A 22,977-nucleotide genomic window follows, 5' to 3' on the forward strand; every position below is an offset into this window, starting at 1 on the left:
CATAATTATTCTACACGTTTATACAAAGCAATACACATATGTAGGTAAATATCTATAGCCCAAATAAATGCTTATTTACCAAGGGATATGCTGTATATTTATGTTTGCGTATGGTGGTTATGTGAGGAAGAGCCAATCCTTGAGTAGTGTTCTGAAGATAAGGTGGCTATCCGTCGATCTTATGTTGTGGGGTAAAAAGTTCCATAGTTTGGCTGCTTGAACAGAGAAGGATGTGCCAACCTTATTCTTTTTTCTTGTACCGGGGGATTTTGAGGTGAGGTACCACTCTAGAGAGGAGTTTACTTTGTTGAATGTGTTTTGTGATTTTATTCCTGATGAAGAGTGGTCCTGTTCCATGTATCGCTTTGTGGGTGATACAGAGCAGTTTGCACGTGGATCTTCTGGCAACCGGTAACCAATGCAGGGCCAGTGGCATAACGTAAGGCCCCGCAGCCCCCACGGTGCGGGGGGGCCCGAGCTCCTAGTCACATGAGGGGGCCCCTCTGTGTGGTAGTCAAAATACACAAGAGGCCCAGGGTACTTTTTTCTCTGAACATAACACACAGAATCGTTTCACCTTAGTAGATGAGGTGAAGCGATTTTACACATGTCATGTTTGTAGAAATAAGTAATGCCCTTTTTTGCATTTTGAAAACTGCTGGATAGATGCCCCTGGCATCCACTTAGGGGCTGGTCATCAGTCAAAATGCAAAAAGGGAATTTCTTTCTTTAAGCATGCCATGTGGTATCGCTTCGATTTATGTCCTAAATTGAAGTGATTCCACGTGCCATGTTTAAAGAAAGAAATAACTTTTTTTGCATTTCGAGGACTACTTGGTTTGATAATATCTGTGTAGCTTCCATCGAGCGGTCCTTAAAATGCAAAAAGAGTATTTCCTCTTGTAGTGCTGTAGCCTTCAAGAAGCTGCATCCCTAGGAAGGGTCTTACTAAGGCCATGTAGGTGAGAAGAGAATGTTACAGAACTAAATTACTTCCTTGGTCTTTTCCAAGCCAATTGAATTTTACTTCAAGACATGGTACCTGTGTACTTGCATTTCTCATTTCGGTGTCTAAGAGTATCTTTGCTGAAGTTTTGGTGGTGACTATAGTTCTTTTAAGTGAAGTGTGCCATATTTGTTAATGCTTCAACATAATTTCAGAGTGTAGCACACGGGCAGGGGTCAGGAGGGCAATGTATAAATGCTGTTGAATGTTATTTGCTGAAAGTTGAGGTCAATGGACTTTCCTGTTTGTTTCCCCCCATGAGGCTAAACATGTTTTCTCACTGCCATGTGGTGAAGACCAATTGATAGCAAACTATTGGGTTTATATACTCAAGTTTTCGAATAGTAAAAACGTATTACCCTTCAAGACCCATGCAATGTGCAGTCGGGGTTATAAGTAAATCCAGGCTTATGTTTTTTCACTATCCTCGAGTAAAAAGCCAAGTGAACCTGCATCAAGTGAGTGGTGGCAGGCCAGAGTAACTTTTATTAATTAGACCATGTCCGGAGAGGTGCTAAATAGCCAGACAGATAGCTCAGTGAGCTACACTCCTTCTGTGACTCCCGAGATTGAGTCTCACCAAAATCAGCAACCTTTCAAACTTCCGAGGTCTATGAATTGAAAACAATTGGCTTGGATACTATCAACACCTGTGCTGTGCTTGGAAACATCAGATATGAACTGTTAGATTAAAAAAAAGAATTATTATAAAAGTGATCTCCCTTAAAGATAGTCAATATGGAGCCCTTCAGAATGTATGTCTGGCATGTCAGTGTTTATTTGTATGCAAGAGGGATAAGGTACATGAAGATTTACTTTCCTTTGGCCTACTGAAGACACTAACGAGGTCATTAATATCAGCCTGCAATAATGTTGCATCCATTATAGAAACCTACCGCTGTATTGTAAAAGAATTATATATTTGCTGCTCTATTCTCCACCCATACTTATCTCAGAACATAAACATAAGTGGAATTATGAATAGTAAATATATATATATATATGTATGTATATATATATATATATGTCAATTCTTTTCTACCCGACAGCCGCCGAGCTCCGCTATGCTCACTGCCACTTACTAAGGCGGTCCATGTGTGGGTTGCGAGACCATAAATCAAACTCCAATTTCTGCCGCTTTCCACTGCCAGAAACACATGGACACTTCTTGATGGAAAACAGCCTTTATTTTACTACAAAGGCAACCAAACTCGACGCGTTTCGGGAACTCTCCTCCCTTGCTCACGAGTAATGGTGTGTCATCAGTGATAGGTTTAAATAAACATGTGACATTCACTAAATCAACAAACATAAACAGCAGACTGAAACTGCTAAAATATAACGTGATTGACTCAAATGGAAAACAGAGAATGCTGTTAATCAAGGTTTCGTTTTGCCTCATAAACATAATATTAATGAATGCACTAGTGACTAAATTAAATTTGTACATTTAATCTTTTGTTTGTGAAAATCTAAAACATTTTTTGCACGTTTGTGTTTTTCAACAACAAAAACTTTAACAAATAGCCATCTGCTATCAGTCATGTCAATTTTGCAAATAATAAAATAAATTCGGCCGATCTCTCTCTCATGCCAATTCCTATTGTTGCTATTTCTTGTGAGGTATCCTGCCCTAGTGGGCTTGAACATGCAAAACGTGTTATTTTAAAGATTTGGTAATTTAGACTTTAAGGCTTCATGCCGAAGTGTTAGTCCATTTTGTCACCTTCTTCATTCATTCAATTTGATTCATAATGAGGACTGCCCAAATCTCATTTTCATCTTCTTCTCCTACTCTCCTTTAGAATCTATAAGGAATATATAAATCATATATCAACCCACAAATTCAAATAAAAACACCATTCGTGATTAAAAAACCTTTTGGTTAATATGAGACAGTCTACGATTACATGATTATCAAATGTCATAAGTCACAGATTCCTTTATGGTTGACAAACTCAGGTGTCTTCTCAGATATCAGAACTAAAACATTTTTAAACAAGATCAACATCTTAATTGATTTACAGATGTTTGCATACAAATTGTAGTGAGGATTCAAATTACCAGCTGCTTGTTTTCAGTATCTTATCCCAGATGAGTTTCTAGTTCCTCATCACAATTATGGCCTTTTGGGACTACTGTCTGATATTTTATAATGAATCTTGATTCTAATCTTCTCAGTCTTTGTACCTTGTTCCCTCCTCTCTCATCATGTTTTACCATATCGAGTACACAAAATCTTAATAGATTTGTGTTTTGGTTAATGTGTGTAATGGTTAAATGTGGCTTGGATTCTTGTGATATATTGAACTTGTTTTAAATCAAGTCATGTCTCATAAGGCATCAGAGGGGTTCTTTCACTGGGAAAGTTTCCCTAATTTATGTGAAAAGTAAAAGCCATGGCATTATTCCCTTACAATAGCTAAAAATATTACTTTTTCAATGAATAACATTTCTCATTTAATTCTGAAATTGCAAATGCGACACTCCCTTTTAGAGTTGTGCTGAATCCAGTGGCTGCAACGGAACCTACTAATTATATCAGTCCAGTCCATTCCAGGAGCAAGGACACACAAGTCTGCATTTCAATGCCAGAGGATGCTTGTCACAAGCGCCTGACCCCTAAAGTACTCTGACACGACGAGTGCTCCACCCCAGCTTTAATGTTTCCGCTGCCCGTTTAAAAATGCTTCCCATTTGCAGAAAACCTAACAGGCGAAGCACCAGCAGGTACAATCCACCTACTTCCTTTCGACTCACTGCTTGGTTCTTATTGGTGAGTGAATATATGCAGCTCCTGGAAGAACAGAGCTCTGCGTTTCCGAGCCTGAAGGAAATGATTTAGGCTGCCATCTATCACGCCAACTTCACTTGGAGCGTGACTCTGGCTGCGCTACAACGCTTGTGACTCCAGTCAGTCTTGGGTGCACTTTCGGTAACTGAATTTGCATGGCGCGACTGGGCGTCAAATGTATTGCAGCCGGGGGGATGGGGGGGGGGGCAGTGGCGCGGGCGGCACACGAACACGGGGAGGGGGGGGGGCGGGAATGCGCAAACGGACAGGGGGGGAAGGGGGCAAATGGACAGCGGGATGGGGGCGGGAACGGGCAAACGGACAGCGGGAGGGGGCGCACTCACCTGGGCATTAATCCGGCAAATGATCAAAACATGGCGTCGAAAAAAAAAAAATAACATCCGCCCACAGCCGCATGACGTGCTAAAAGGGGCAGGATGAGAAAAACATCCCTGGAACGCCCACGAATCGCCTCGGACCATGATTGACAGATCTCACTTCCAATGGCTAGCCTCCATTTATGGAGCTAGCCAATGGAAGTGAGAGGCGGTGAGAGGCGGGACTTTTGTCCATAATGGTAAACAAAAGTTTTCGCCTTGCCCGAAAGTCTGCTTGCGCAGCTTTCGGCGAGGCGAAACCTAAAAATTACATTTCTGTAAGGAGGTCAATGGCGTCAGCATGTGAGTTCACCTCATATTTAAAAAAAATTGGATGTAAGAATACTTTCCGAACTGCTAAAATCCATGTACAGTCAAGCAGTATGTGTAAAATATAATTTCTTACTCCTAGACCACATTTACAAGTACCATCTGGTTGGATCAGGGCCAGTCTTATTTTTCTTTCAATCTTCCATGGATTTAGGCCCACCCGAACCTTCAAAATTTCATGTCTTAGCCATCTATTGGGCAGCAAATCCAAGTAAGGAAACTGGGCCTCCTTTACCCATTCATTCTTTACCCAGTTAACTGATTTTTTTAGCCTCAGGTAGTCCATGTCCTGTGATCTAGAGTATTCAAGCCCTTGGTCTCTGAGGATTTTCTTAGTACAGACTATATTCAATGAAGGTGAACGGAGGCTCAATTTCAAGTGAACAGCTACAGACTGGAGGACTTTCCTCACATCTCGCGCCCAGCGTAAGCTGCTCACTTGAATTTCCTCTCTACACCAAATTGAGACCTTCTGGTCACCACCAGGCTCCTGTCGGTTCCAAAATCCTATTAAGGACATTTGAGACTTTACCTCCCATGCTGTCAGTCCCACTTCCATTCTAATGGCTTGGATCATGGAGCTATTTGGTAGGGACAGCAGCATTTTCATAATCTTACCTTCTTCCCGGTTCCACCCCCTTTTGCCACTCAGGTACAGCACTTCTGCTCCATAAAGTACTTGTGGGGGAATCATAACTTCAAAAGCCTTTAGAATCGGTCTATATGACATATCACCGTAATCTTTATTAAATTTTTTCAAACCACAAACCGATGAATACGCCTTTGCGGTTTGTGCCTCCAGGTGGGTATTCCACTTTAATGCGCTGTCAAACCAAAGACCTAAATATTTATATTCACCTACTACGTCTAACTTTTCCTGTCCTAAAAAACAATTAAAATTGTTTACCCTCTTTCCAAAACATAGAATCTTTGTTTTCTCCATATTCACAGTTAAAAGCTTTTTATCACAATACTTTTTGAACACATTTAACTTCCTTTGGAGCCCCATTTCCGTTTGGTCCAGGATCACTAGATCATCGGCATATAAGAGACATGACACTTTATTACTATTCATTTGCGGGCTCGCACTTTTTTCAACTTCCAGGACCGCTGGGAGGTCTGCTAGGAAAATTGAAAAAAGCAAGGGTGCCAGAACACACCCTTGTCTCAAACCGTTTTTTACTGGAATTTTCTGGGTTAATGAGCCCTTTGTGTCTCTAATGACCTGGGCCCAATTGCCTCTATGTAATTCTTTTAAGATATTCAGTATACCCTTTGGCATTCCATAGTTTTCTAATACTTCCCAAAGGCTATTTCGGTCCACCGTGTCGAATGCTGCCCGGAAATCGACGAAACAGCAAAATAACTTGCCGTTTTGTTCCATCGATTTCCTGGCCATTGCCCACAGTGCAAAACAGCGGTCTATTGTGGAGTGGCCTTCTTTGAACCCACCCTGTTCAACCGGCACGATAGACCTATGTTCAACCCAAGCTTTTAATTTGTTAAGGATTATTTTAGAATATTTTTTTTCTCCTATGTCTAATAGGTTAATTAGCCTATAATTCTTCGGGTCACATACATCCCCTTTCTTATGTAGCGGTCTTATTATGGCACCCTTCCAGTTTGGGGGCATAATCCCCTGGTCTAAAATTAATACAAACATTTTTGAGTAGAATTCCGCCCACCAGGGCTGATTTGAATTTAGTATCAGGGCTGGTAAGTTATCTGGGCCTGCAGCTCTGGTTAAATTCAATGTCCTTATTGTCCTAAGGACATTTGTTATTGAGCATTCTTGTTTTCAATCCTCTACTAGGCCTCTCCAGTCCCTTGATGCCTCATTACCAATCCCACTCTCAGGGGCGTATAATTGCTGTATATATACTCTACCCACGCCCCCTCTTTCACAACGCAAATCATAGGAGCAACCGAAGGTTCAGAAGCCGACTGAACTAGCTTCCAGAACTGACGTGTATTCCTGGATTCGATTGCATCCAATAATTTGCCCCAACACATTTCTTTATAGGTCCTTTTAGCATTGCGGATTAGAGCGATATATTCCCTCTTTATTTTTACTAGGTTATCTGCCCTGGCTTGCACACATTTTTTCCGTTGGCTGCGTTCTTCTCGCCTAACTTCTCTTTTCTTTAAGAAGCAGGCCTGGTTAAACCAAGTTCCTTGCTTTACTTGTGACCTTCCATTATTCTCATGGACTCTTACATCACCCCTTAATTCTACACTTATACTTTCCACTACTTGAATTATTTTCTCCACATACCAAGATAAGTTTTGACCGCACAAGCAGCCTAATTGCACCTTTTGTTGCAAATTAGTTAGCCTCTCGATATATTTTTCAGTTAGCCGGGTGGTTATCCGCTTTTGTCGTGTATTTCTATAGGTTCTGAATCGATCCCCCTATTCCTGACCCTATTCTGGTTAAGCTACCTAGCTAGTTAACTAACAGTCAGCCCATGAGGCAAGAAATTCCCCATGATGCAGATACCGTTATCTGACGCAGTCACACTACGGCACAGGAACGTGTTATCTGATTAGGTCATAACGCTTGAGATCTAATTAGACAAGCGATATTCCTCCAGCCCCTGATAAGGCATACGACGTTCTCATAACAAATCAAACCTATGACAACCTGGATAATCCGTGCGGCCATTGTTTTGATTTCACAGAGAACTTTAGTAAAGAATGTGCTAACGAGCAAGTCGTATGACATCTTTATTGACGTACCTATGTCCATCCTTACGTCAATCCCGGCACCTTTAAGGTATAAATATTGCCGACCTTGCCCTATGCAAACACACGCGTGGTGACAAGACGGAGCAGCCATACTTGCCGAAGCCGAGAGCAGAAGCAGACCCCGCAGGCAGCAGCCCCGCCTTCCTGACGCGCTGAGAGACGCGCTGCTATCTCAAGCCGAGAGACCCAGCACCGGCGCTTCTGGGCAGCCCTCGCAGGCAGCCTGGAATATCGAGAGCAGAGAAAGAGATACCATTCCTCATTCATCCTAAATTCCAGGTACAGAACTGAATAACCCCTCCTAGAGAATTCTTTAGTTATTCACTTGGCAAAAACAAACTTAAACTAAACTGTAACTTTCTATTCCCGCCCACGCATTAGACTTAGGTCAGGTACACGGGGTAGGCGTATTTAGAAACACCAGTTGAGTACGTTTAGTCAAATGTATATGTATATGTAAATATATTTTATTCATTTTAAACATCATATGGCTCAGAAACCATATCAATGTTTTTACAGTATTATTTTATACTATTGCTTCTAATGTATGCACTTTACTTAACTACAAGTATTGCAATAATATCGATCCATTTCTCTTGTACGAGAAAAGAGACTGATCAATAAATAACATCTTTTATTGAACACGCCCGTCTCTTCCTTTTCTCTACATTCTGATGAGACTAAGAATGCACGTACTGACTGAGTAAAATAATTGCCTTGTGCTCACACGACTCTCGAGATTGACTCTTGATTAGGGGAGAGCAAAGTTGTCATGTTCTTTGGTTGTCAGAAACTAAATCCCTTCTTGTCTAATCAGGGGAGTTAATCCTTCCTTGAACATTCGAGAAAGTTTCTAGCGAACTCTGAGCTTAGCTGGCAAACCCAAAAATTAAGTCTAGTATCGACAGTAGTAGACCTAGTTAACGTCTGGCCTAGGCCTTTACTGCTGTAGGCACTATTCCAATGCGCAGAGCCTATTGGGAAAATAGGAGCTACACTACATGGCGCCCAACGTGTTTGGAAAGGGCGATAAAACTAACGTAAGACATTTAGAGTAACTCAGTCGTGCTTTCTCACTCAGACCCCTTTTCCCAAATACTCCAAAGACGTCTGGAGTGGGTGAAAGGTTATTATATCCTCCAAAACCTCGCAGGAGGGAACTCCTATGTATGGTTCTTGGTCTAGTCAACGTTGAAGGATAAAACAGTTCCAAAATATTGTGCATCTAATCTTTGTTCCATAAAGAAACCTGATCTGCAAACAAAAGACATAAGCTTCCTGTCGGTAAAATGACAGAGAGTGATGAAGAAAGAGAGGCAATTAGATTAGCTACTGAAATAGCAGCAGCTGATACTACAGCACTCGATGCAGACCCGGATATAATACTCATCCAGGTCGCCAAAAGGAGAGCTATAACTCTCAAACTTATAGAAAATGGACTGACACCTAGAGGTGGCACAGTCATATTCGTAATCGAGGCACACGAATATCGGCAGACAGAGGTATACTATACATGGATAAATTTTCCAGCAGCAAATGCTGTAACAAAGTACTTCCACTATTACAAAGTAGAGGAACCTCCTAATGAGTACACTCCTTTCGAGGAGGTGGAAGTACCACTCAAATTCCAAGAGCATTTGCTCTTATTTGATGGCGCCCTAATACATAACAATCACATTACAAGGCTCGGTCCTTTAGGAAGACCAGGAGCAACGTGGCCGGTCCTAGCCGGATACACACCACATCCAGACATCGAAAGAATGCCTGCAGCAGAGCTATTAATACAGCTAAAACAACTACTAAAAATTCATAGACAATTAGTTCAGTATGTAATGCGGACTTCAACAATTCAGCCAGCGATTAAACTTCCACAGCTGACCCCTCACCAGGGGAACACAAATAAAATTACACCACAGAACATCCAATCCTGCCTAGGTAAAGTTCCAGCTAAACGGGAACAAATACCATTCTGGTTGGCACAGAAAATTACCCAAATAGAGGCGGTGTTTCCTGACACCACCCCATTAGAAAAACACAGGATTCTGACTATATGTCTCCCAATGGGAATCGCACCACACATTGAGGACTGTGACACTTGGGGTACAGTCTTTGCTTCCATCTACACAAAAACGCACGGTGTCCCATCCATTTCGGTGATACCAGATGTGCTAAAACAAATTCAAGATGAATACGGTCCAGAACCTGCTTTAACTCTTGGTATGAAATTACTGAAAGACTTCAAGCAGGTCTCGGCTATATTACTAGCCAACATAAAGGGTGAAGCAGCAAACGTGGCGATCCGCCAGAGGTTAAAAGAGACAGATATAGCAGACCAACCAGCTGAAATTGCCAGAATCATAGAAAAATCCTATGAAGAACTAGGCAGAGATAGTCTAGGTGGAATACCAGTAAAACCGCAACTGACTACAAGTCCAGAAAAAATATTTTTTAATAATAATTCACCAAAAAAGAACTGGGATGGAAATAAACAATCCAATCCTAAAGAAAAGAAATTCCAGTCCAGAGGAAGGTCTCCTAGGCGAAGAGAGAAATCTCCAAACCCGAGACAAAGGTCACCTCAGAGTGAACCCTCTGGGAATAGATATAACCTTAGAAATAGGGATAATATTAAAAAACCTGATAGATATCAAGACATTGATACGCGCCCCTCTCAATCTTTTCAGAATTCCTCGCAGAAATCGGAAAGAAGAGGACGATCAGAAGAGCACGCCAAGTCCAAAGACAAGGAACCTGCTCAACTGAAAAAGAAATCACAATTTCCAAAAAAGAAGGTAGCCAGTATCAAGGTAGTTAACAATGCCGAGAATACTGAGGACACAACTGAAAAACGGAGAATGGGCTCAGACAATGCTAGACAGCGCAGCAGAGGTGAGCATAGCTCGCAAAGTCCTTATGAATCATCTGGAGACAGTGGACACGAATGAATACCTTCAAGTGGAAACTGCAGATACCAGAGTTAGCAAGCCCCACAAAATATACGAGATAACATTACGTATAGAGGGAGATAAGACTAGGAAAATAAGGGGACTATTTTGGGATAACCTATCCAAGGGCTATGACATCCTTCTAGCTGAAAAAGACTGGCCACCAGAGTTTGTCAGGGAGTGCCCTCATGGCGAAGAAGTAATTATGCCTGCCTTCTCGAATCAGATACCGATTCATAAAAAATATACACTTGCTAGAAAGTGGGCAGTGGCCTTAGCACCTGCTTTATATAAAAATCATGTAGGATGGGATGAGGATTCTCCTCCTCACAAAGTCCAGTTAAAATCACAACCTACTGCACAAAGGCAGTACCCAATTAAGCAAGAAGCTAAAAAACAAGTAAATGAAATACTAGATCAGCTAGAATACCAAGGGGTGATTGAAACTTGCACCTCACAAATGAACAATCCTTTGTTTCCGGTCTCCAAACCAGACAATTCGTACCGTCTAGTTTTGGATTACCGACACCTTAACACATGTTGCAAAACTTTTGCAGTGCAAAACTCACACAGTGCTGCACTAATGAATAACATAGTGCGCAAAAAATACAAAACAACCTTGGACATCTCCAACGGATTCTTTTGTCAAAACATAGCACCAGAGAGCAGATATTTAACTGCATTTTCAGTAAATGGCACTCAAAAACAATTCTGTCGGTTAGCCCAGGGGTACAAGAACAGCCCGGGGGTATTCTCAGCAAGAGTAACAGAATTACTACAACTATATGATGATGAAGCATTATCTTATGTCGATGACATTTACTTAACAGATGATGACTTGGAAACTCACTTGAAAAGAGTGAACACCATAATACTTGGTTTCGCTGCAGAGGGTTACAAATTCAACTTCAAAAAGTCCAGAATTGCCCATCTGACGGTCCTATTCTTAGGATATGAGTTATCAAGTGAAGGCAAAAGCCTGGCAGACAATTTCCTAGAGAAATGTGCCGTAATCCAAGCTCCTAAAACACTAAAAAACCTACAGTCAATTCTAGGCTTCCTAAATTTCGGAAGAACATATATTGCAAATTACGCAGAAAGGGTCAAACCCCTTTACGATCTAATTAAACCAGATTTTAAAAGATCCAGTTGGACTCAAGCACACACAGAAATTTTGAGATCCTTACAAACAGACATGCTAATTAAAACAAAATTAGAAACCCGTGATAATACACGCAACCTTGTGATCCGAGTCATCCCAGGGAGATGCGGATTCACATACCTGACCTCTAATGAGGGAGATAAGGTACCAATTGCATTCAAATCACACTTGTACACTAAGGCTGAAATGAAATTTAGCCCAACGGAAAAAATTCTTACAGCAACACAGACAGCTATAGCAAAAGAACGAGCCCTGGCACAAGGTAAACGAATAATAATCGTGACACCAATACCAGCCTTAGAGGCGGTAACAAAGGCAAGCATTCCAAATGCTAAAGCACTCCATCCAAGATGGATACAATGGGCTAACTCTCTTGCTGCAACAGACGTGATGTACGAATTTGATCCTTATTTAAAAACACAAGAATTTCTCCAATATGAATTTGAATGTCCTCCGCCAACCGAAATTCTGCCTCTAGATGACTACGGCTGTATAATATATACAGACGGATCAGCACAACCCGCAGTAGGGGGTAAACAAGCTTACAGTGCTGCGTGCGCGATTGTTAAAGGTCGTTGGCACGAAGGGAAATTTAAACCAACCCTCATTAAAACACAATCTCTAGGAGATTGTACAGCTCAGCGAGCTGAATTACTAGCATTCAAGATGGCGCTTGAAAATACCGATCGAGAATTCCCCACGCTCATAGTGTGCGATTCGTATTATTGCGTTCAATCTTATAATGAATACTTGCAGATCTGGCTTCAGAATGGTTTCAAGGATGCGAAAGGTGGCACAATCAAGCATAAAATGCTCTGGGAACAAGTAGCTCTTTTACAAAAAGAACTACCAAAGACTCACGTGATACATACACTGAGTCATCAACGTGATGGCGTTCACGTTGCAGGGAATTCATTGGCTGATGAGGCCGCGAAGGCAGCTGTGCAAACGGCTTCCGTAGCTGCCGTCACCCGGTCAAAAACAAAAATAGACAGCGAAATATTACAAGCTGTCAGCGCTTCAGAAAAGGATTCGATAGAACCACTCCCTAAAGGCTTTCCAGTAAAATACTCATACATAACTGATACAAACAATGTTCCTTTTGCTCGAATCCCTGGAGTGGGGGATAGGGCAATTCCAAACATGGAACATAGGTTAGGACTGATAATAGCGGCACACGAAGGGCTTGCTTCTACCCATGCTGGCGTCTCAGCCACTGTATCATTATTAAAACAGAGATACTGGTGGCCACAAATGAGAAGACAAACAAGGAACTATGTTCTAGCATGTGAAATATGTCAAAAAATGAAAGTATCAACTGTGAGACGTCCAGCACAGACGCCCCTTCTAATCTCGGATAAACCATTAGCCTGTGTTTATCTAGACCACTGCGGTCCCTTACAAAGGGATGGTAACTATAAATATATCTTGGTCGCAGTGGACTCATGCACGAGATTCATATGGATGTGGCCCCAGCGAACGGCTGACGCCAGAACTGTTATAAAAGATTTGCGAGTCTTTATCGGCACATACGCAATTGGCATTCTGCATTCGGACAATGGTCCTGCTTTTAGCTCTCGGGCTTATAAGGAGGCCATGGTCAGCATGGGCGTGCAATTGCGGTACTCTTGTCCATTTCACCCTGAGGGGAACGGAATTGTTGAAAGAAAAAACCGTGACATAAAGCAATCTATAACGGCAAAGGTATTAGGTTCGGGAGCTGGGTGGGTCAAACATCTAATAAGTGTCCAACGTAGTCTTAATAACTTGCCAAGAAATTCTCTGAAGGGATTCAGTCCGTACGAATTATTATTCGGAACTAGGATGTTGATCTCTGACCTTGATAGTCAGACTTCAGTGGTAACAGAAAAAAGCTTTGATGTCAAAGACCGTTTGGCTATTTTGCAGGACTTAAACAAAACAAGAAAAGACCTGAGCAACATACAGTTGAAAGAACAGCCAACGACCACTGAAGAATCACCACCTGTCCCAGCAAGACCTGTCTGGATTCCAAAAGTCGGGGATCTAGTCAGGGAGAAGATCGCGGTAAAGAAGGAATTTGGGCCTTCTTACAGAAAAGCAGTTCCTGTCTTGTCTGTCAACGGGACAAGATCAGTTGTACTACCGCCACTTGCTGGAAAAAAGGAGAACCGAGTTGTATCCATCGACCTGGTAAAACCACAACATGTGGCCGATAACCAACAGTAGGCCAAGTGGACTCCCAATAAGTAGCAGAACACCAAGGTTTGCTACCAGTACAGAGGTCCTATCAAAGAGGCTCATCACATTCGAAACGCCTACGGAAGAACAACAAGGACTATGCAACAATGCAATAGAACTTAGACCTCTGAAAACCCAAATAAAGACATTTAGCAGAGACACACCAACCTATACAGAAGTACCAAGTGAAAATGCGAGAAACAAAAATCCTGAACCAATTGGAACAATTGACAGAACTGCATCCGGTTACTTCATCAACTTCGATGATTCCTCTGACGGCTTCAGCGAACAAAAGACACAGCCATCATCAAAATCCTTTAAAAACAAAGCTAAGGAATTTTTGAAACAACTGAAAGAAACATATCTAGTTTCTCCATGGATTGAATTTTGGGTGGGTTTTGGTGCATTTATCCTCATACTTTGGCTCATCATGGTATTTACCTTGGGACGCTTCATTGAGGGAAAATATGCTAAAATGGACACAGCAAGTCAGAACATCAACTTGGTCCTCAAACCACACACATCTTCACACGTCGAGAAAAGAGAACTTTCTTCAGAACTTTCTTCAGCCAACTTCACAGCAATTCCAATATCTGGTGGGGTAGCCTGGGACAACACTGACTATGAAATTTATGGTCCGGTCGAGATCCTGAAATATCCACACCAAATCAAGATCTCCTTGAGTGACTTTGCTAAACCAAACTCATTTGCTGATGATTGGGACTTTGAAAGTATAAACAATATGATGTCTGACTTAGTAATGTCTGCTAAATTTACAAAACATGATTATTTGCAGGGTTCTACAAATTATGACAGCATGTATTGCTATAACCATTATGGTAACCATTTCTTGCATAAATCTGCACAACCTAGAAATGTTTTAAATTATAATCAATGGGAACATTGTGCTACACCTCCAAAAGGGAGCTCTAGAACCGTGTATGGCAAATATTCATATTTTTCAGGTTTTAACATAACTAATGCTGAAACATTTTATTACAAATTGTCAAACAAGACAGGGATGAAAACCATGATAACCAACACAAAATTGATATATTCAGATTCTTTCTTTGAAAAAATGAATACTTTTGGATTTGATTATTGGGACAAAAATGTTGATTTGAAAAGTGTTTGGGGCACAAAAGAATGGCAAGTACAGGGTTTAGAAGCCTTGTTTAGAGCCTGCATGATCCCAGAACAAATGATATTTTTAAATGACACCGTTCAACAAACCACCTGTCTTGGCTTAGCCAAAATCAAAGATTTAAATAACCTGTCTATTCCAAAGCCAACAATGTTTAGCAATAACTCTGATACAGATGAAGAAATAGACATGAACCATATACTTAACCAAAACAGAACACATCCTGATTGGAAACAATGGTTGATCTGGCCCACAGATACAAATAACTGTCAAGATAGATTCCTGAATAAAACACAGGGTTTCAAAATGAACAGGCCAGACCCTAGATATCCCCAAAGACATCACCCAGGGATAATAACAACCTACAGTGTGGGCAAATTATGCCTTCAATGGCTACAAACTTCCACACTGCCTGAAATTAAGCAACACCTAACTTTACTTACTGATGGTGCTGACTTGCGTGATTTCATACTGGGACCACGCAAACAGCGTCATAAGCGTTTCATAGCAGCCTCTGTATATGCAGCATACAATGAGGCCTGGAAGGTTACTCAAATTGAGACAGCAGAAAGAATACGGGAAATTGACCGTATTAATTTGGAAAAATCACTTTCTGTAGTGGACAATGGGTTAATGACTCTGTCCTCCAGAATTTTTTCATTGGACAGCATTGTGTCTTCAGCAATCGATATATTATCGCAAGACTTACTGTTATTACAACATGGTCAGTCACAATTGCGTTCTATTGTACAGCTTGGCTGGACGTTACAAAATCTGCGTTCAGGCTATGTGCCTTGGCGTTTAATCAACACAACGTCACTATTCCAAATCTTTAACCTTACTGATAGACAGATCGGTATGGCGCAGAAGGGTGCTGATTATACAATCTTGAGCATTGAAAAACTAGAAAGATTACCGTTGACAATGTCAGAACGACCTGTCAGTGAATGGATAATCCACGGAATCATAAATATTCCAATCTCAACCTTCAGGTTTCAATACTGCCAAAAATATATACAGGCTGGCATGTACGAGAAATTGGGAAAGGGGTACCTTAAAACAACATGGAACCTGCCCTATTCACATGCATGTGTCAGTAACAAAGGACAGAAAGTGTTTATTAGTGGCAACAATTGTGCTATGTCACTAAGCGGCACGCTTCTGTGTAACAGTATTAGTTTGCACGGAGCCTGTGAAGGGAATTCATACAACCTTTCATGTCACCAGCAAGGCGCACCTGCAACTGAAATAGAACAATTCTTTCAAAGACTCTATAATGGGAGTTACATTCTTATTGTAGACCGCAGATGCTGTAGTCTTATGCCCGGGACTCCTTATCTCGTCACTACGACGGCGAAGGTCAAGTGCTGTGGACGTTCTTTGTTTCCCAGCTCCTTTCCAGACAGGGAGGCAAGGGCATGGCCCGGTCTGAAAATTACTTCTATTCGAATAGACACTTTAAGCAGAATGAAAACAGTGCTTCTTCAGACGCCTACAAGGCTCACGTCCTCTAAAGAAACGTATGATCTACAAGTCGCAAGGACGACTGCAGAGATACATACATTATTATCAACTAATTCCCCCGTACATTTCGCGGAAATCCTGAGCGAAATCTTAAATATTTCTGATACCACAGGGGTCTCAAAGGTATTTAAGACAGTATTTTCGATGGCATTAACACCATTTAAAGCCATACTGGGTATTTTTCCAGACTTCGTCCATTCGATTTTTGGCGGACTTCCCCTGATCCTAGGACTAATTGCAGGAATCCTATTCCTAGTCCTTATTTTTCGTTATGGCAACCCATGTCACAGATCAAACTCTCGCGACAATGGAAGATACGATCCTAGCCATTGGATACCGGGACCGGATATCAAAAATCCTGGGACTATCCCGGCTTAGAGACCTAAACATGACTTGGTTTCTATCATTTCGACCAATGTGGCAAAGGTGTGTTTTACCTGTACTAAGGTGTCTGCTATGCGGAGAAGAATGCGTGTTAGACACCTGTCTGACGCTACAATCGGATGCGCCGGTGGATGCAGATACACTGTTGGTTCCTACCAAGGTTCACGCACTGTGCTGCCCTCAAAGGCTGCCAATTCTGATGACGGCATTCCTGGAATCTTCACCACTGCGATTGAAGAGTAGTGAAGTTCAAGATGAAAGCAGCATCGAACAGGTACGACCTTCTGTCAGCAATGCAAATCAGAATGTCAATGGAGACAATCATGCGCATGAATGCATGGTTACCCCTATTTCCGACTTAGAGGAACTTTCCCATGAAGCTGTTGACAGTTTTTTCGAAAGCCTGAATGATATGATGTTCTCTCCGGAACAGAAATAGAGACTTTTGAGTAAACTCGCACACGGCGTTCCCTGAATTCGGCCTTCAACTTTAAACATAAAGTCACATGTACAATTACAATCCAGTTCACGGACAGCCACTTTTTTCAGCAAGCCCCTAAAATATTTTTCTATATATTTTTTCCCGGGACACTGATTTTCTGCTTAAAGTAAGAGACTATTCCTAGAGAACTAAGATTTCTATTTTAGATACTTTATAGACTTTATAGACTTTAGCTGCCCGCTGGTATGTTCGCAATAGATTTTATGTGATGAAATGGTTTCGACTTTTTTCTGTATAGCCATATTAAGAGCCATTTCATGTGTATTTCTCATATACCAACAAGGAATAATGCATAACAATGCGTGTTTACTTTTGCATTTAATTCATAGCTTAAGTGCATACAATATATATGACTGCAATTTTTTCAGTATATTTGAAAATTTCGAAATGCATTTATGTATTTTGGGGTGGTAAGGTATACACTATACTCTATAGTATGTTGTACTATGTTATACTATGCATAGATTAGTAGGTATGACCATAGTTAGCGTGGAGTGGGTGTCGTGTATTTCTATAGGTTCTGAATCGATCCCCCTATTCCTGACCCTATTCTGGTTAAGCTACCTAGCTAGTTAACTAACAGTCAGCCCATGAGGCAAGAAATTCCCCATGATGCAGATACCGTTATCTGACGCAGTCACACTACGGCACAGGAACGTGTTATCTGATTAGGTCATAACGCTTGAGATCTAATTAGACAAGCGATATTCCTCCAGCCCCTGATAAGGCATACGACGTTCTCATAACAAATCAAACCTATGACAACCTGGATAATCCGTGCGGCCATTGTTTTGATTTCACAGAGAACTTTAGTAAAGAATGTGCTAACGAGCAAGTCGTATGACATCTTTATTGACGTACCTATGTCCATCCTTACGTCAATCCCGGCACCTTTAAGGTATAAATATTGCCGACCTTGCCCTATGCAAACACACGCGTGGTGACAAGACGGAGCAGCCATACTTGCCGAAGCCGAGAGCAGAAGCAGACCCCGCAGGCAGCAGCCCCGCCTTCCTGACGCGCTGAGAGACGCGCTGCTATCTCAAGCCGAGAGACCCAGCACCGGCGCTTCTGGGCAGCCCTCGCAGGCAGCCTGGAATATCGAGAGCAGAGAAAGAGATACCATTCCTCATTCATCCTAAATTCCAGGTACAGAACTGAATAACCCCTCCTAGAGAATTCTTTAGTTATTCACTTGGCAAAAACAAACTTAAACTAAACTGTAACTTTCTATTCCCGCCCACGCATTAGACTTAGGTCAGGTACACGGGGTAGGCGTATTTAGAAACACCAGTTGAGTACGTTTAGTCAAATGTATATGTATATGTAAATATATTTTATTCATTTTAAACATCATATGGCTCAGAAACCATATCAATGTTTTTACAGTATTATTTTATACTATTGCTTCTAATGTATGCACTTTACTTAACTACAAGTATTGCAATAATATCGATCCATTTCTCTTGTACGAGAAAAGAGACTGATCAATAAATAACATCTTTTATTGAACACGCCCGTCTCTTCCTTTTCTCTACATTCTGATGAGACTAAGAATGCACGTACTGACTGAGTAAAATAATTGCCTTGTGCTCACACGACTCTCGAGATTGACTCTTGATTAGGGGAGAGCAAAGTTGTCATGTTCTATGGTTGTCAGAAACTAAATCCCTTCTTGTCTAATCAGGGGAGTTAATCCTTCCTTGAACATTCGAGAAAGTTTCTAGCGAACTCTGAGCTTAGCTGGCAAACCCAAAAATTAAGTCTAGTATCGACAGTAGTAGACCTAGTTAACGTCTGGCCTAGGCCTTTACTGCTGTAGGCACTATTCCAATGCGCAGAGCCTATTGGGAAAATAGGAGCTACACTACACTTTGGATAGTCCATCTCTTGGGAAATAACTCTATCACATGCTAAATGTTGGGCTATTACGAGCTCTAATTTTAAAATTTTATGATCACTACATTCCGCAGGGTCAATCCTAAAATCTTTTACCAACGAAAAATTCCATGCTAACATAAAAATGTAATCTATAGGGCAATTTTGAGTCCCATATTTAAAAGTTTTCTTGGCCGGACAGTCCTGGGCTACCCTTCCATTTAGACAGAACAGACTTTTTGTCGCCAAGACATTGCCCAACTTCGCCGCATCAGTCGGTATTTTAATTTCCAAGAACTCGGCTTTCTTTACTTCATAAGCCTCTAAAATTTCTGTATACCACTGATCAGACAATTTTGGGTTTAATTTATTTATGATTAAAATCTCCCAATAACAACATCAAATCATTCCCATATTTGTCACAAAGTGCATCCATATCGTTCATAAAATATAACAATTCTGCCCCATATTCCTTGCGTGAACTCCACTGCATATATACATTTAGGATCAGCATATTTTCATATTTTTTATCAGCAAATGATGTTTGTATTCTACAAGCCAGGAGCCACTTAGACGTCACAGGTATCTGGAAAACCTTAGTCAATAAATTTGTTGAAATCAGAGTCAACAAGCCACCTGCGGGGCGGCCAGAGGTCGATTTTTCTGCTGGTTGATAAATTTGTTGGAACCCTTCCACTACCGGGGGAACACCACAGAGCCAGGTCTCTTGTATACAAATGATTTCACTCTTTTTTGCAAGATCTTTCAAGGCTTCCTGTTTTACTTGAGTGCCCAACCCATTTATATTCCAAGAGACCATATATGTGCTCCGTGGCTGCCCCATTACCTATTCTACATCGCTTAGGGCATCATTGATTACTGAATCCTCCCTATACCTTTGTGAGGGGCCTGCCGGGCTTTCAATATTACTCCAATTCTTCCAGGCCTCCACTCGATCTGAATTATTTATCATTATATTGAAGTTTTCCCGCCCTTGGTCCATTTCCCTTCTTGGTAGCTTCACTTGCCACTTGCCTCTTGCCTAGCCCTGCATGGTACTTTAAAAAAGATCTCTGCTGAGGCACTATAATTCCTTGTACTAGCTCTTCTTTTGGCAATAGTCTAATCCCCTCTTTTCGGATCTCCTGCTCTGCATTTATTATTGCCGTCATAACAAGGGCCGAGTAGAACTGTACCTTGGTAACCTCCTTACCATCGCCATTTGCCTGGAATCCCACCTGTCTCAGGTCTTCTGTGCCTATTCTTTTTAAATTTGAACAGTGCGCAAATATATTAAGAAGATGGGATCTATTTAAATAGGCGCTCTTTTTTAATTTTTTCCCACCCCTTCCCATTTTCACTTGTTCAAAATAAAGCGACTTATTCTCTTTATCCATCTCTTCTCCCAACTTTATTCCCCCTTGATGTATATTAAATCTATGTCCCTCCTCCGGGCTGCTTTCCCGAAGTACCTTCTTTTTAGATTGAGCCTTACGGGAGGGTGCACTTTCTTGCTCAGAGGCCACATGTCTTAAATTTGTTATCGCCTTTTCCTGAGGGGTTTGCTTCTTACAACCACACTCCTTTTTGGCTAGCCTCCTACCCCAATTCTCTGATCTTAATTCTAGTTAATTTTAGGTACATCACCCTCCCTGCAGGAAGTAAAATGTGGAGTCATAATAGATCCAAAGGGCACCTTGCTGGCCTGGGACAAGAAGGTGAATTCAAGCAGATTCCTCACCGGAAGTTTCCTCAGGAAAGCTCTTCCCTTCTTCCCTGAAGAAAGCACACTATGGTGCGGCCGGCCTAGTTTCGTATTATCTAGAACAGACTACTGTAACAGCCTGTCCTTAGGGCAACCAGTCTACTCCCTGGCGATACAGCAAGAGATCCAGATCTTTGCAGTCAGGACTGTGCCGAGGCTTCAATAGTGTGATCATTTATCAGAGGCAAGGAGAAAGACACCAGCTGTCTTTAGAACAGCATGCGCAAATAAAATGCCTTGTACGGCTCATAGGGAGTTTTATGGCTCTGGGAAATCTGAACTTACCTTGCTATCCAAAAAATATATTCTCCCACCTGTCTTGAGAATGGCAAACAAGGTAATTTTTTTTATGTCCTTCGTAAAAAGAAAAAACACATTGGGGGCAGCTGTTCCAATATTTATCTAGTGCCCTACTCACAGTCCGTGTGCCTGGAGCGAGGCTTGATAAGGGCACACGCCTTACCCTGTCCTATAACTGTCAACATGTGATAGCCTCATCCACATGTTGACCACTGATGTTAAAGTCTGGGTTGAATACTGCTGACCCCTCTGTAGGTGTTTGATGCACTGAGGTCCAATAGGACAGCCTGTGTCCTCATATTCTGTAAGAGTGGGGTTCCAGACCTCTTTGGAGTCAAGATTGGTCTTCCAGTGCCCTACTCACAGTCCGTGTGCCTGGAGCGAGGCTTGATAAGGGCACACACCTTACCCTGTCTTATAACTGTCAACATGTGATAGCCTCATCCACATGCTCTCTGCCACCAAGTCAACTCCCATAGAGTAAAACGTCAAAATGAGGCGATAACAGCAAATAATAACATGGATGCATTTTAATTTCCACAAACGTACACAGACTTCTTTGGAGGCTCCACTTTTATACAAATGTAATTAAAATGTATCAATAATTTAATGTATTTTTCTTCAAACCACTCATAAGCTCTCAAATATCACGTTCATTTGTCTGCTGCTAAATCTGCTGCCAAATCTACTGCCAAATCCATAATCACTGCCACACAGTCAATTGCAGTAATGTGCTGCAAGGCTAAACACTCATAAGGTCTCAAAGGAGAGATCAATTGCATTGCAAATGCTGGTTTAGTTTTGTAGCCGTCTGTCTTCTGGTCTCTTTTTGTTTCTTCTTCCAGAGCCTTAAAGGTTTGCAGGTAGTAGTGAGCACAACAAATAAATGACACGTTCATGACCTCTGGTATCAGGGGCCGAAAAGGCATTTCTGCAGTCAGGTGCAGATAGTATCTCCCCAAGCCTAGGGATCTCTTCCTTCAGTCTGTCTCCTGTACTTTTTCCAACCAGTCTCTGGATGCCTGTATCCACTGAATATGTGGTTCCTATAATTACTAAAAGTGCCACAAGCAGCACAGCCCTGATCACTCCCAACTACATCACTAAGGCAACCCTTACCAATAAAGCCAAGACTCTGTGCTCTGCAGGTCAGTTCTTGCAGCATTCAGGAGCATGCAGTTGGAAAAAAGCCATTTTATACTTCCCCATCTAGTACTTGGTAAAGCTGACTGACAGTCCCAGCTCCAGGAACAGGTTGGTGCCTCCCTGGACAGATTCCCTTGCTGCTGCTTTCGTTGACGTCTTCACTAGCCAATATCCAAGCAGGGGGTTATGTAGAACCATTGCTGCATTGATGTTTCATGACTGGCATTAGGAATTTTATGAAGACTCTTGCCAGTGTGAAAGCAGTAATTTGAATCGCAAGTGCTCTCAGCCCAATCTCAACTGAGGAAAACTCCAGTGTTTCCTGAGGAAAGGAACATGGAAGTAAGTAGGCATCTTTTAAGCTGAATCATGGCATCTAGATGGTCTAACCAGCAGGAACAGGATGACCTCTACAGAGTCACCATCTTAAAAGTTGATCTGTGAATGAAGTTGTTGACAAAGTGCAGGTATTTCAGAGTGTGTTGATCCATGTCCTTTTCTACCAGGAAATACTTGAAACAATTCCCTTGGTTCAGCTTGTGTGCAGGAACCGGTTCAGTTGCCCCCTTACGGAGCAAATTTCTTACTTCTGCCTTTGTGCCTGGACTCCTATCGGCCAAGATTAGCAATGCTGCGTTGGCTGCACAGATGGTGAGGAGCGTGATCCTGCATAATTTCCTTCCTATACTCTCCCATATCCGACTAACCAACTGCAGAAGAACTAACAGTCAGCATCAGGATCAGACAGTACT

General features: G+C 41.7%; 1 protein-coding gene across 1 annotated transcript in view; it reads right to left on the reverse strand.

Moving 5' to 3' along the window:
* The window catches only part of DDHD2 (DDHD domain containing 2), an 896,553-nt gene extending 894,445 nt beyond the window's left edge, over window positions 1-2,108 (reverse strand). The window contains exon 1 of the mRNA XM_078666383.1: window positions 2,089-2,108. The gene's annotated coding sequence lies outside the window, so the exon portion shown is untranslated. The remainder of the gene's footprint in view (window positions 1-2,088) is intronic.
* Between the last annotated feature and the right edge of the window lie 20,869 nt (window positions 2,109-22,977).

This window comes from Lissotriton helveticus, chromosome 11 (assembly GCF_964261635.1).
Source record: "Lissotriton helveticus chromosome 11, aLisHel1.1, whole genome shotgun sequence".
NCBI lineage: Eukaryota > Metazoa > Chordata > Amphibia > Caudata > Salamandridae > Lissotriton > Lissotriton helveticus.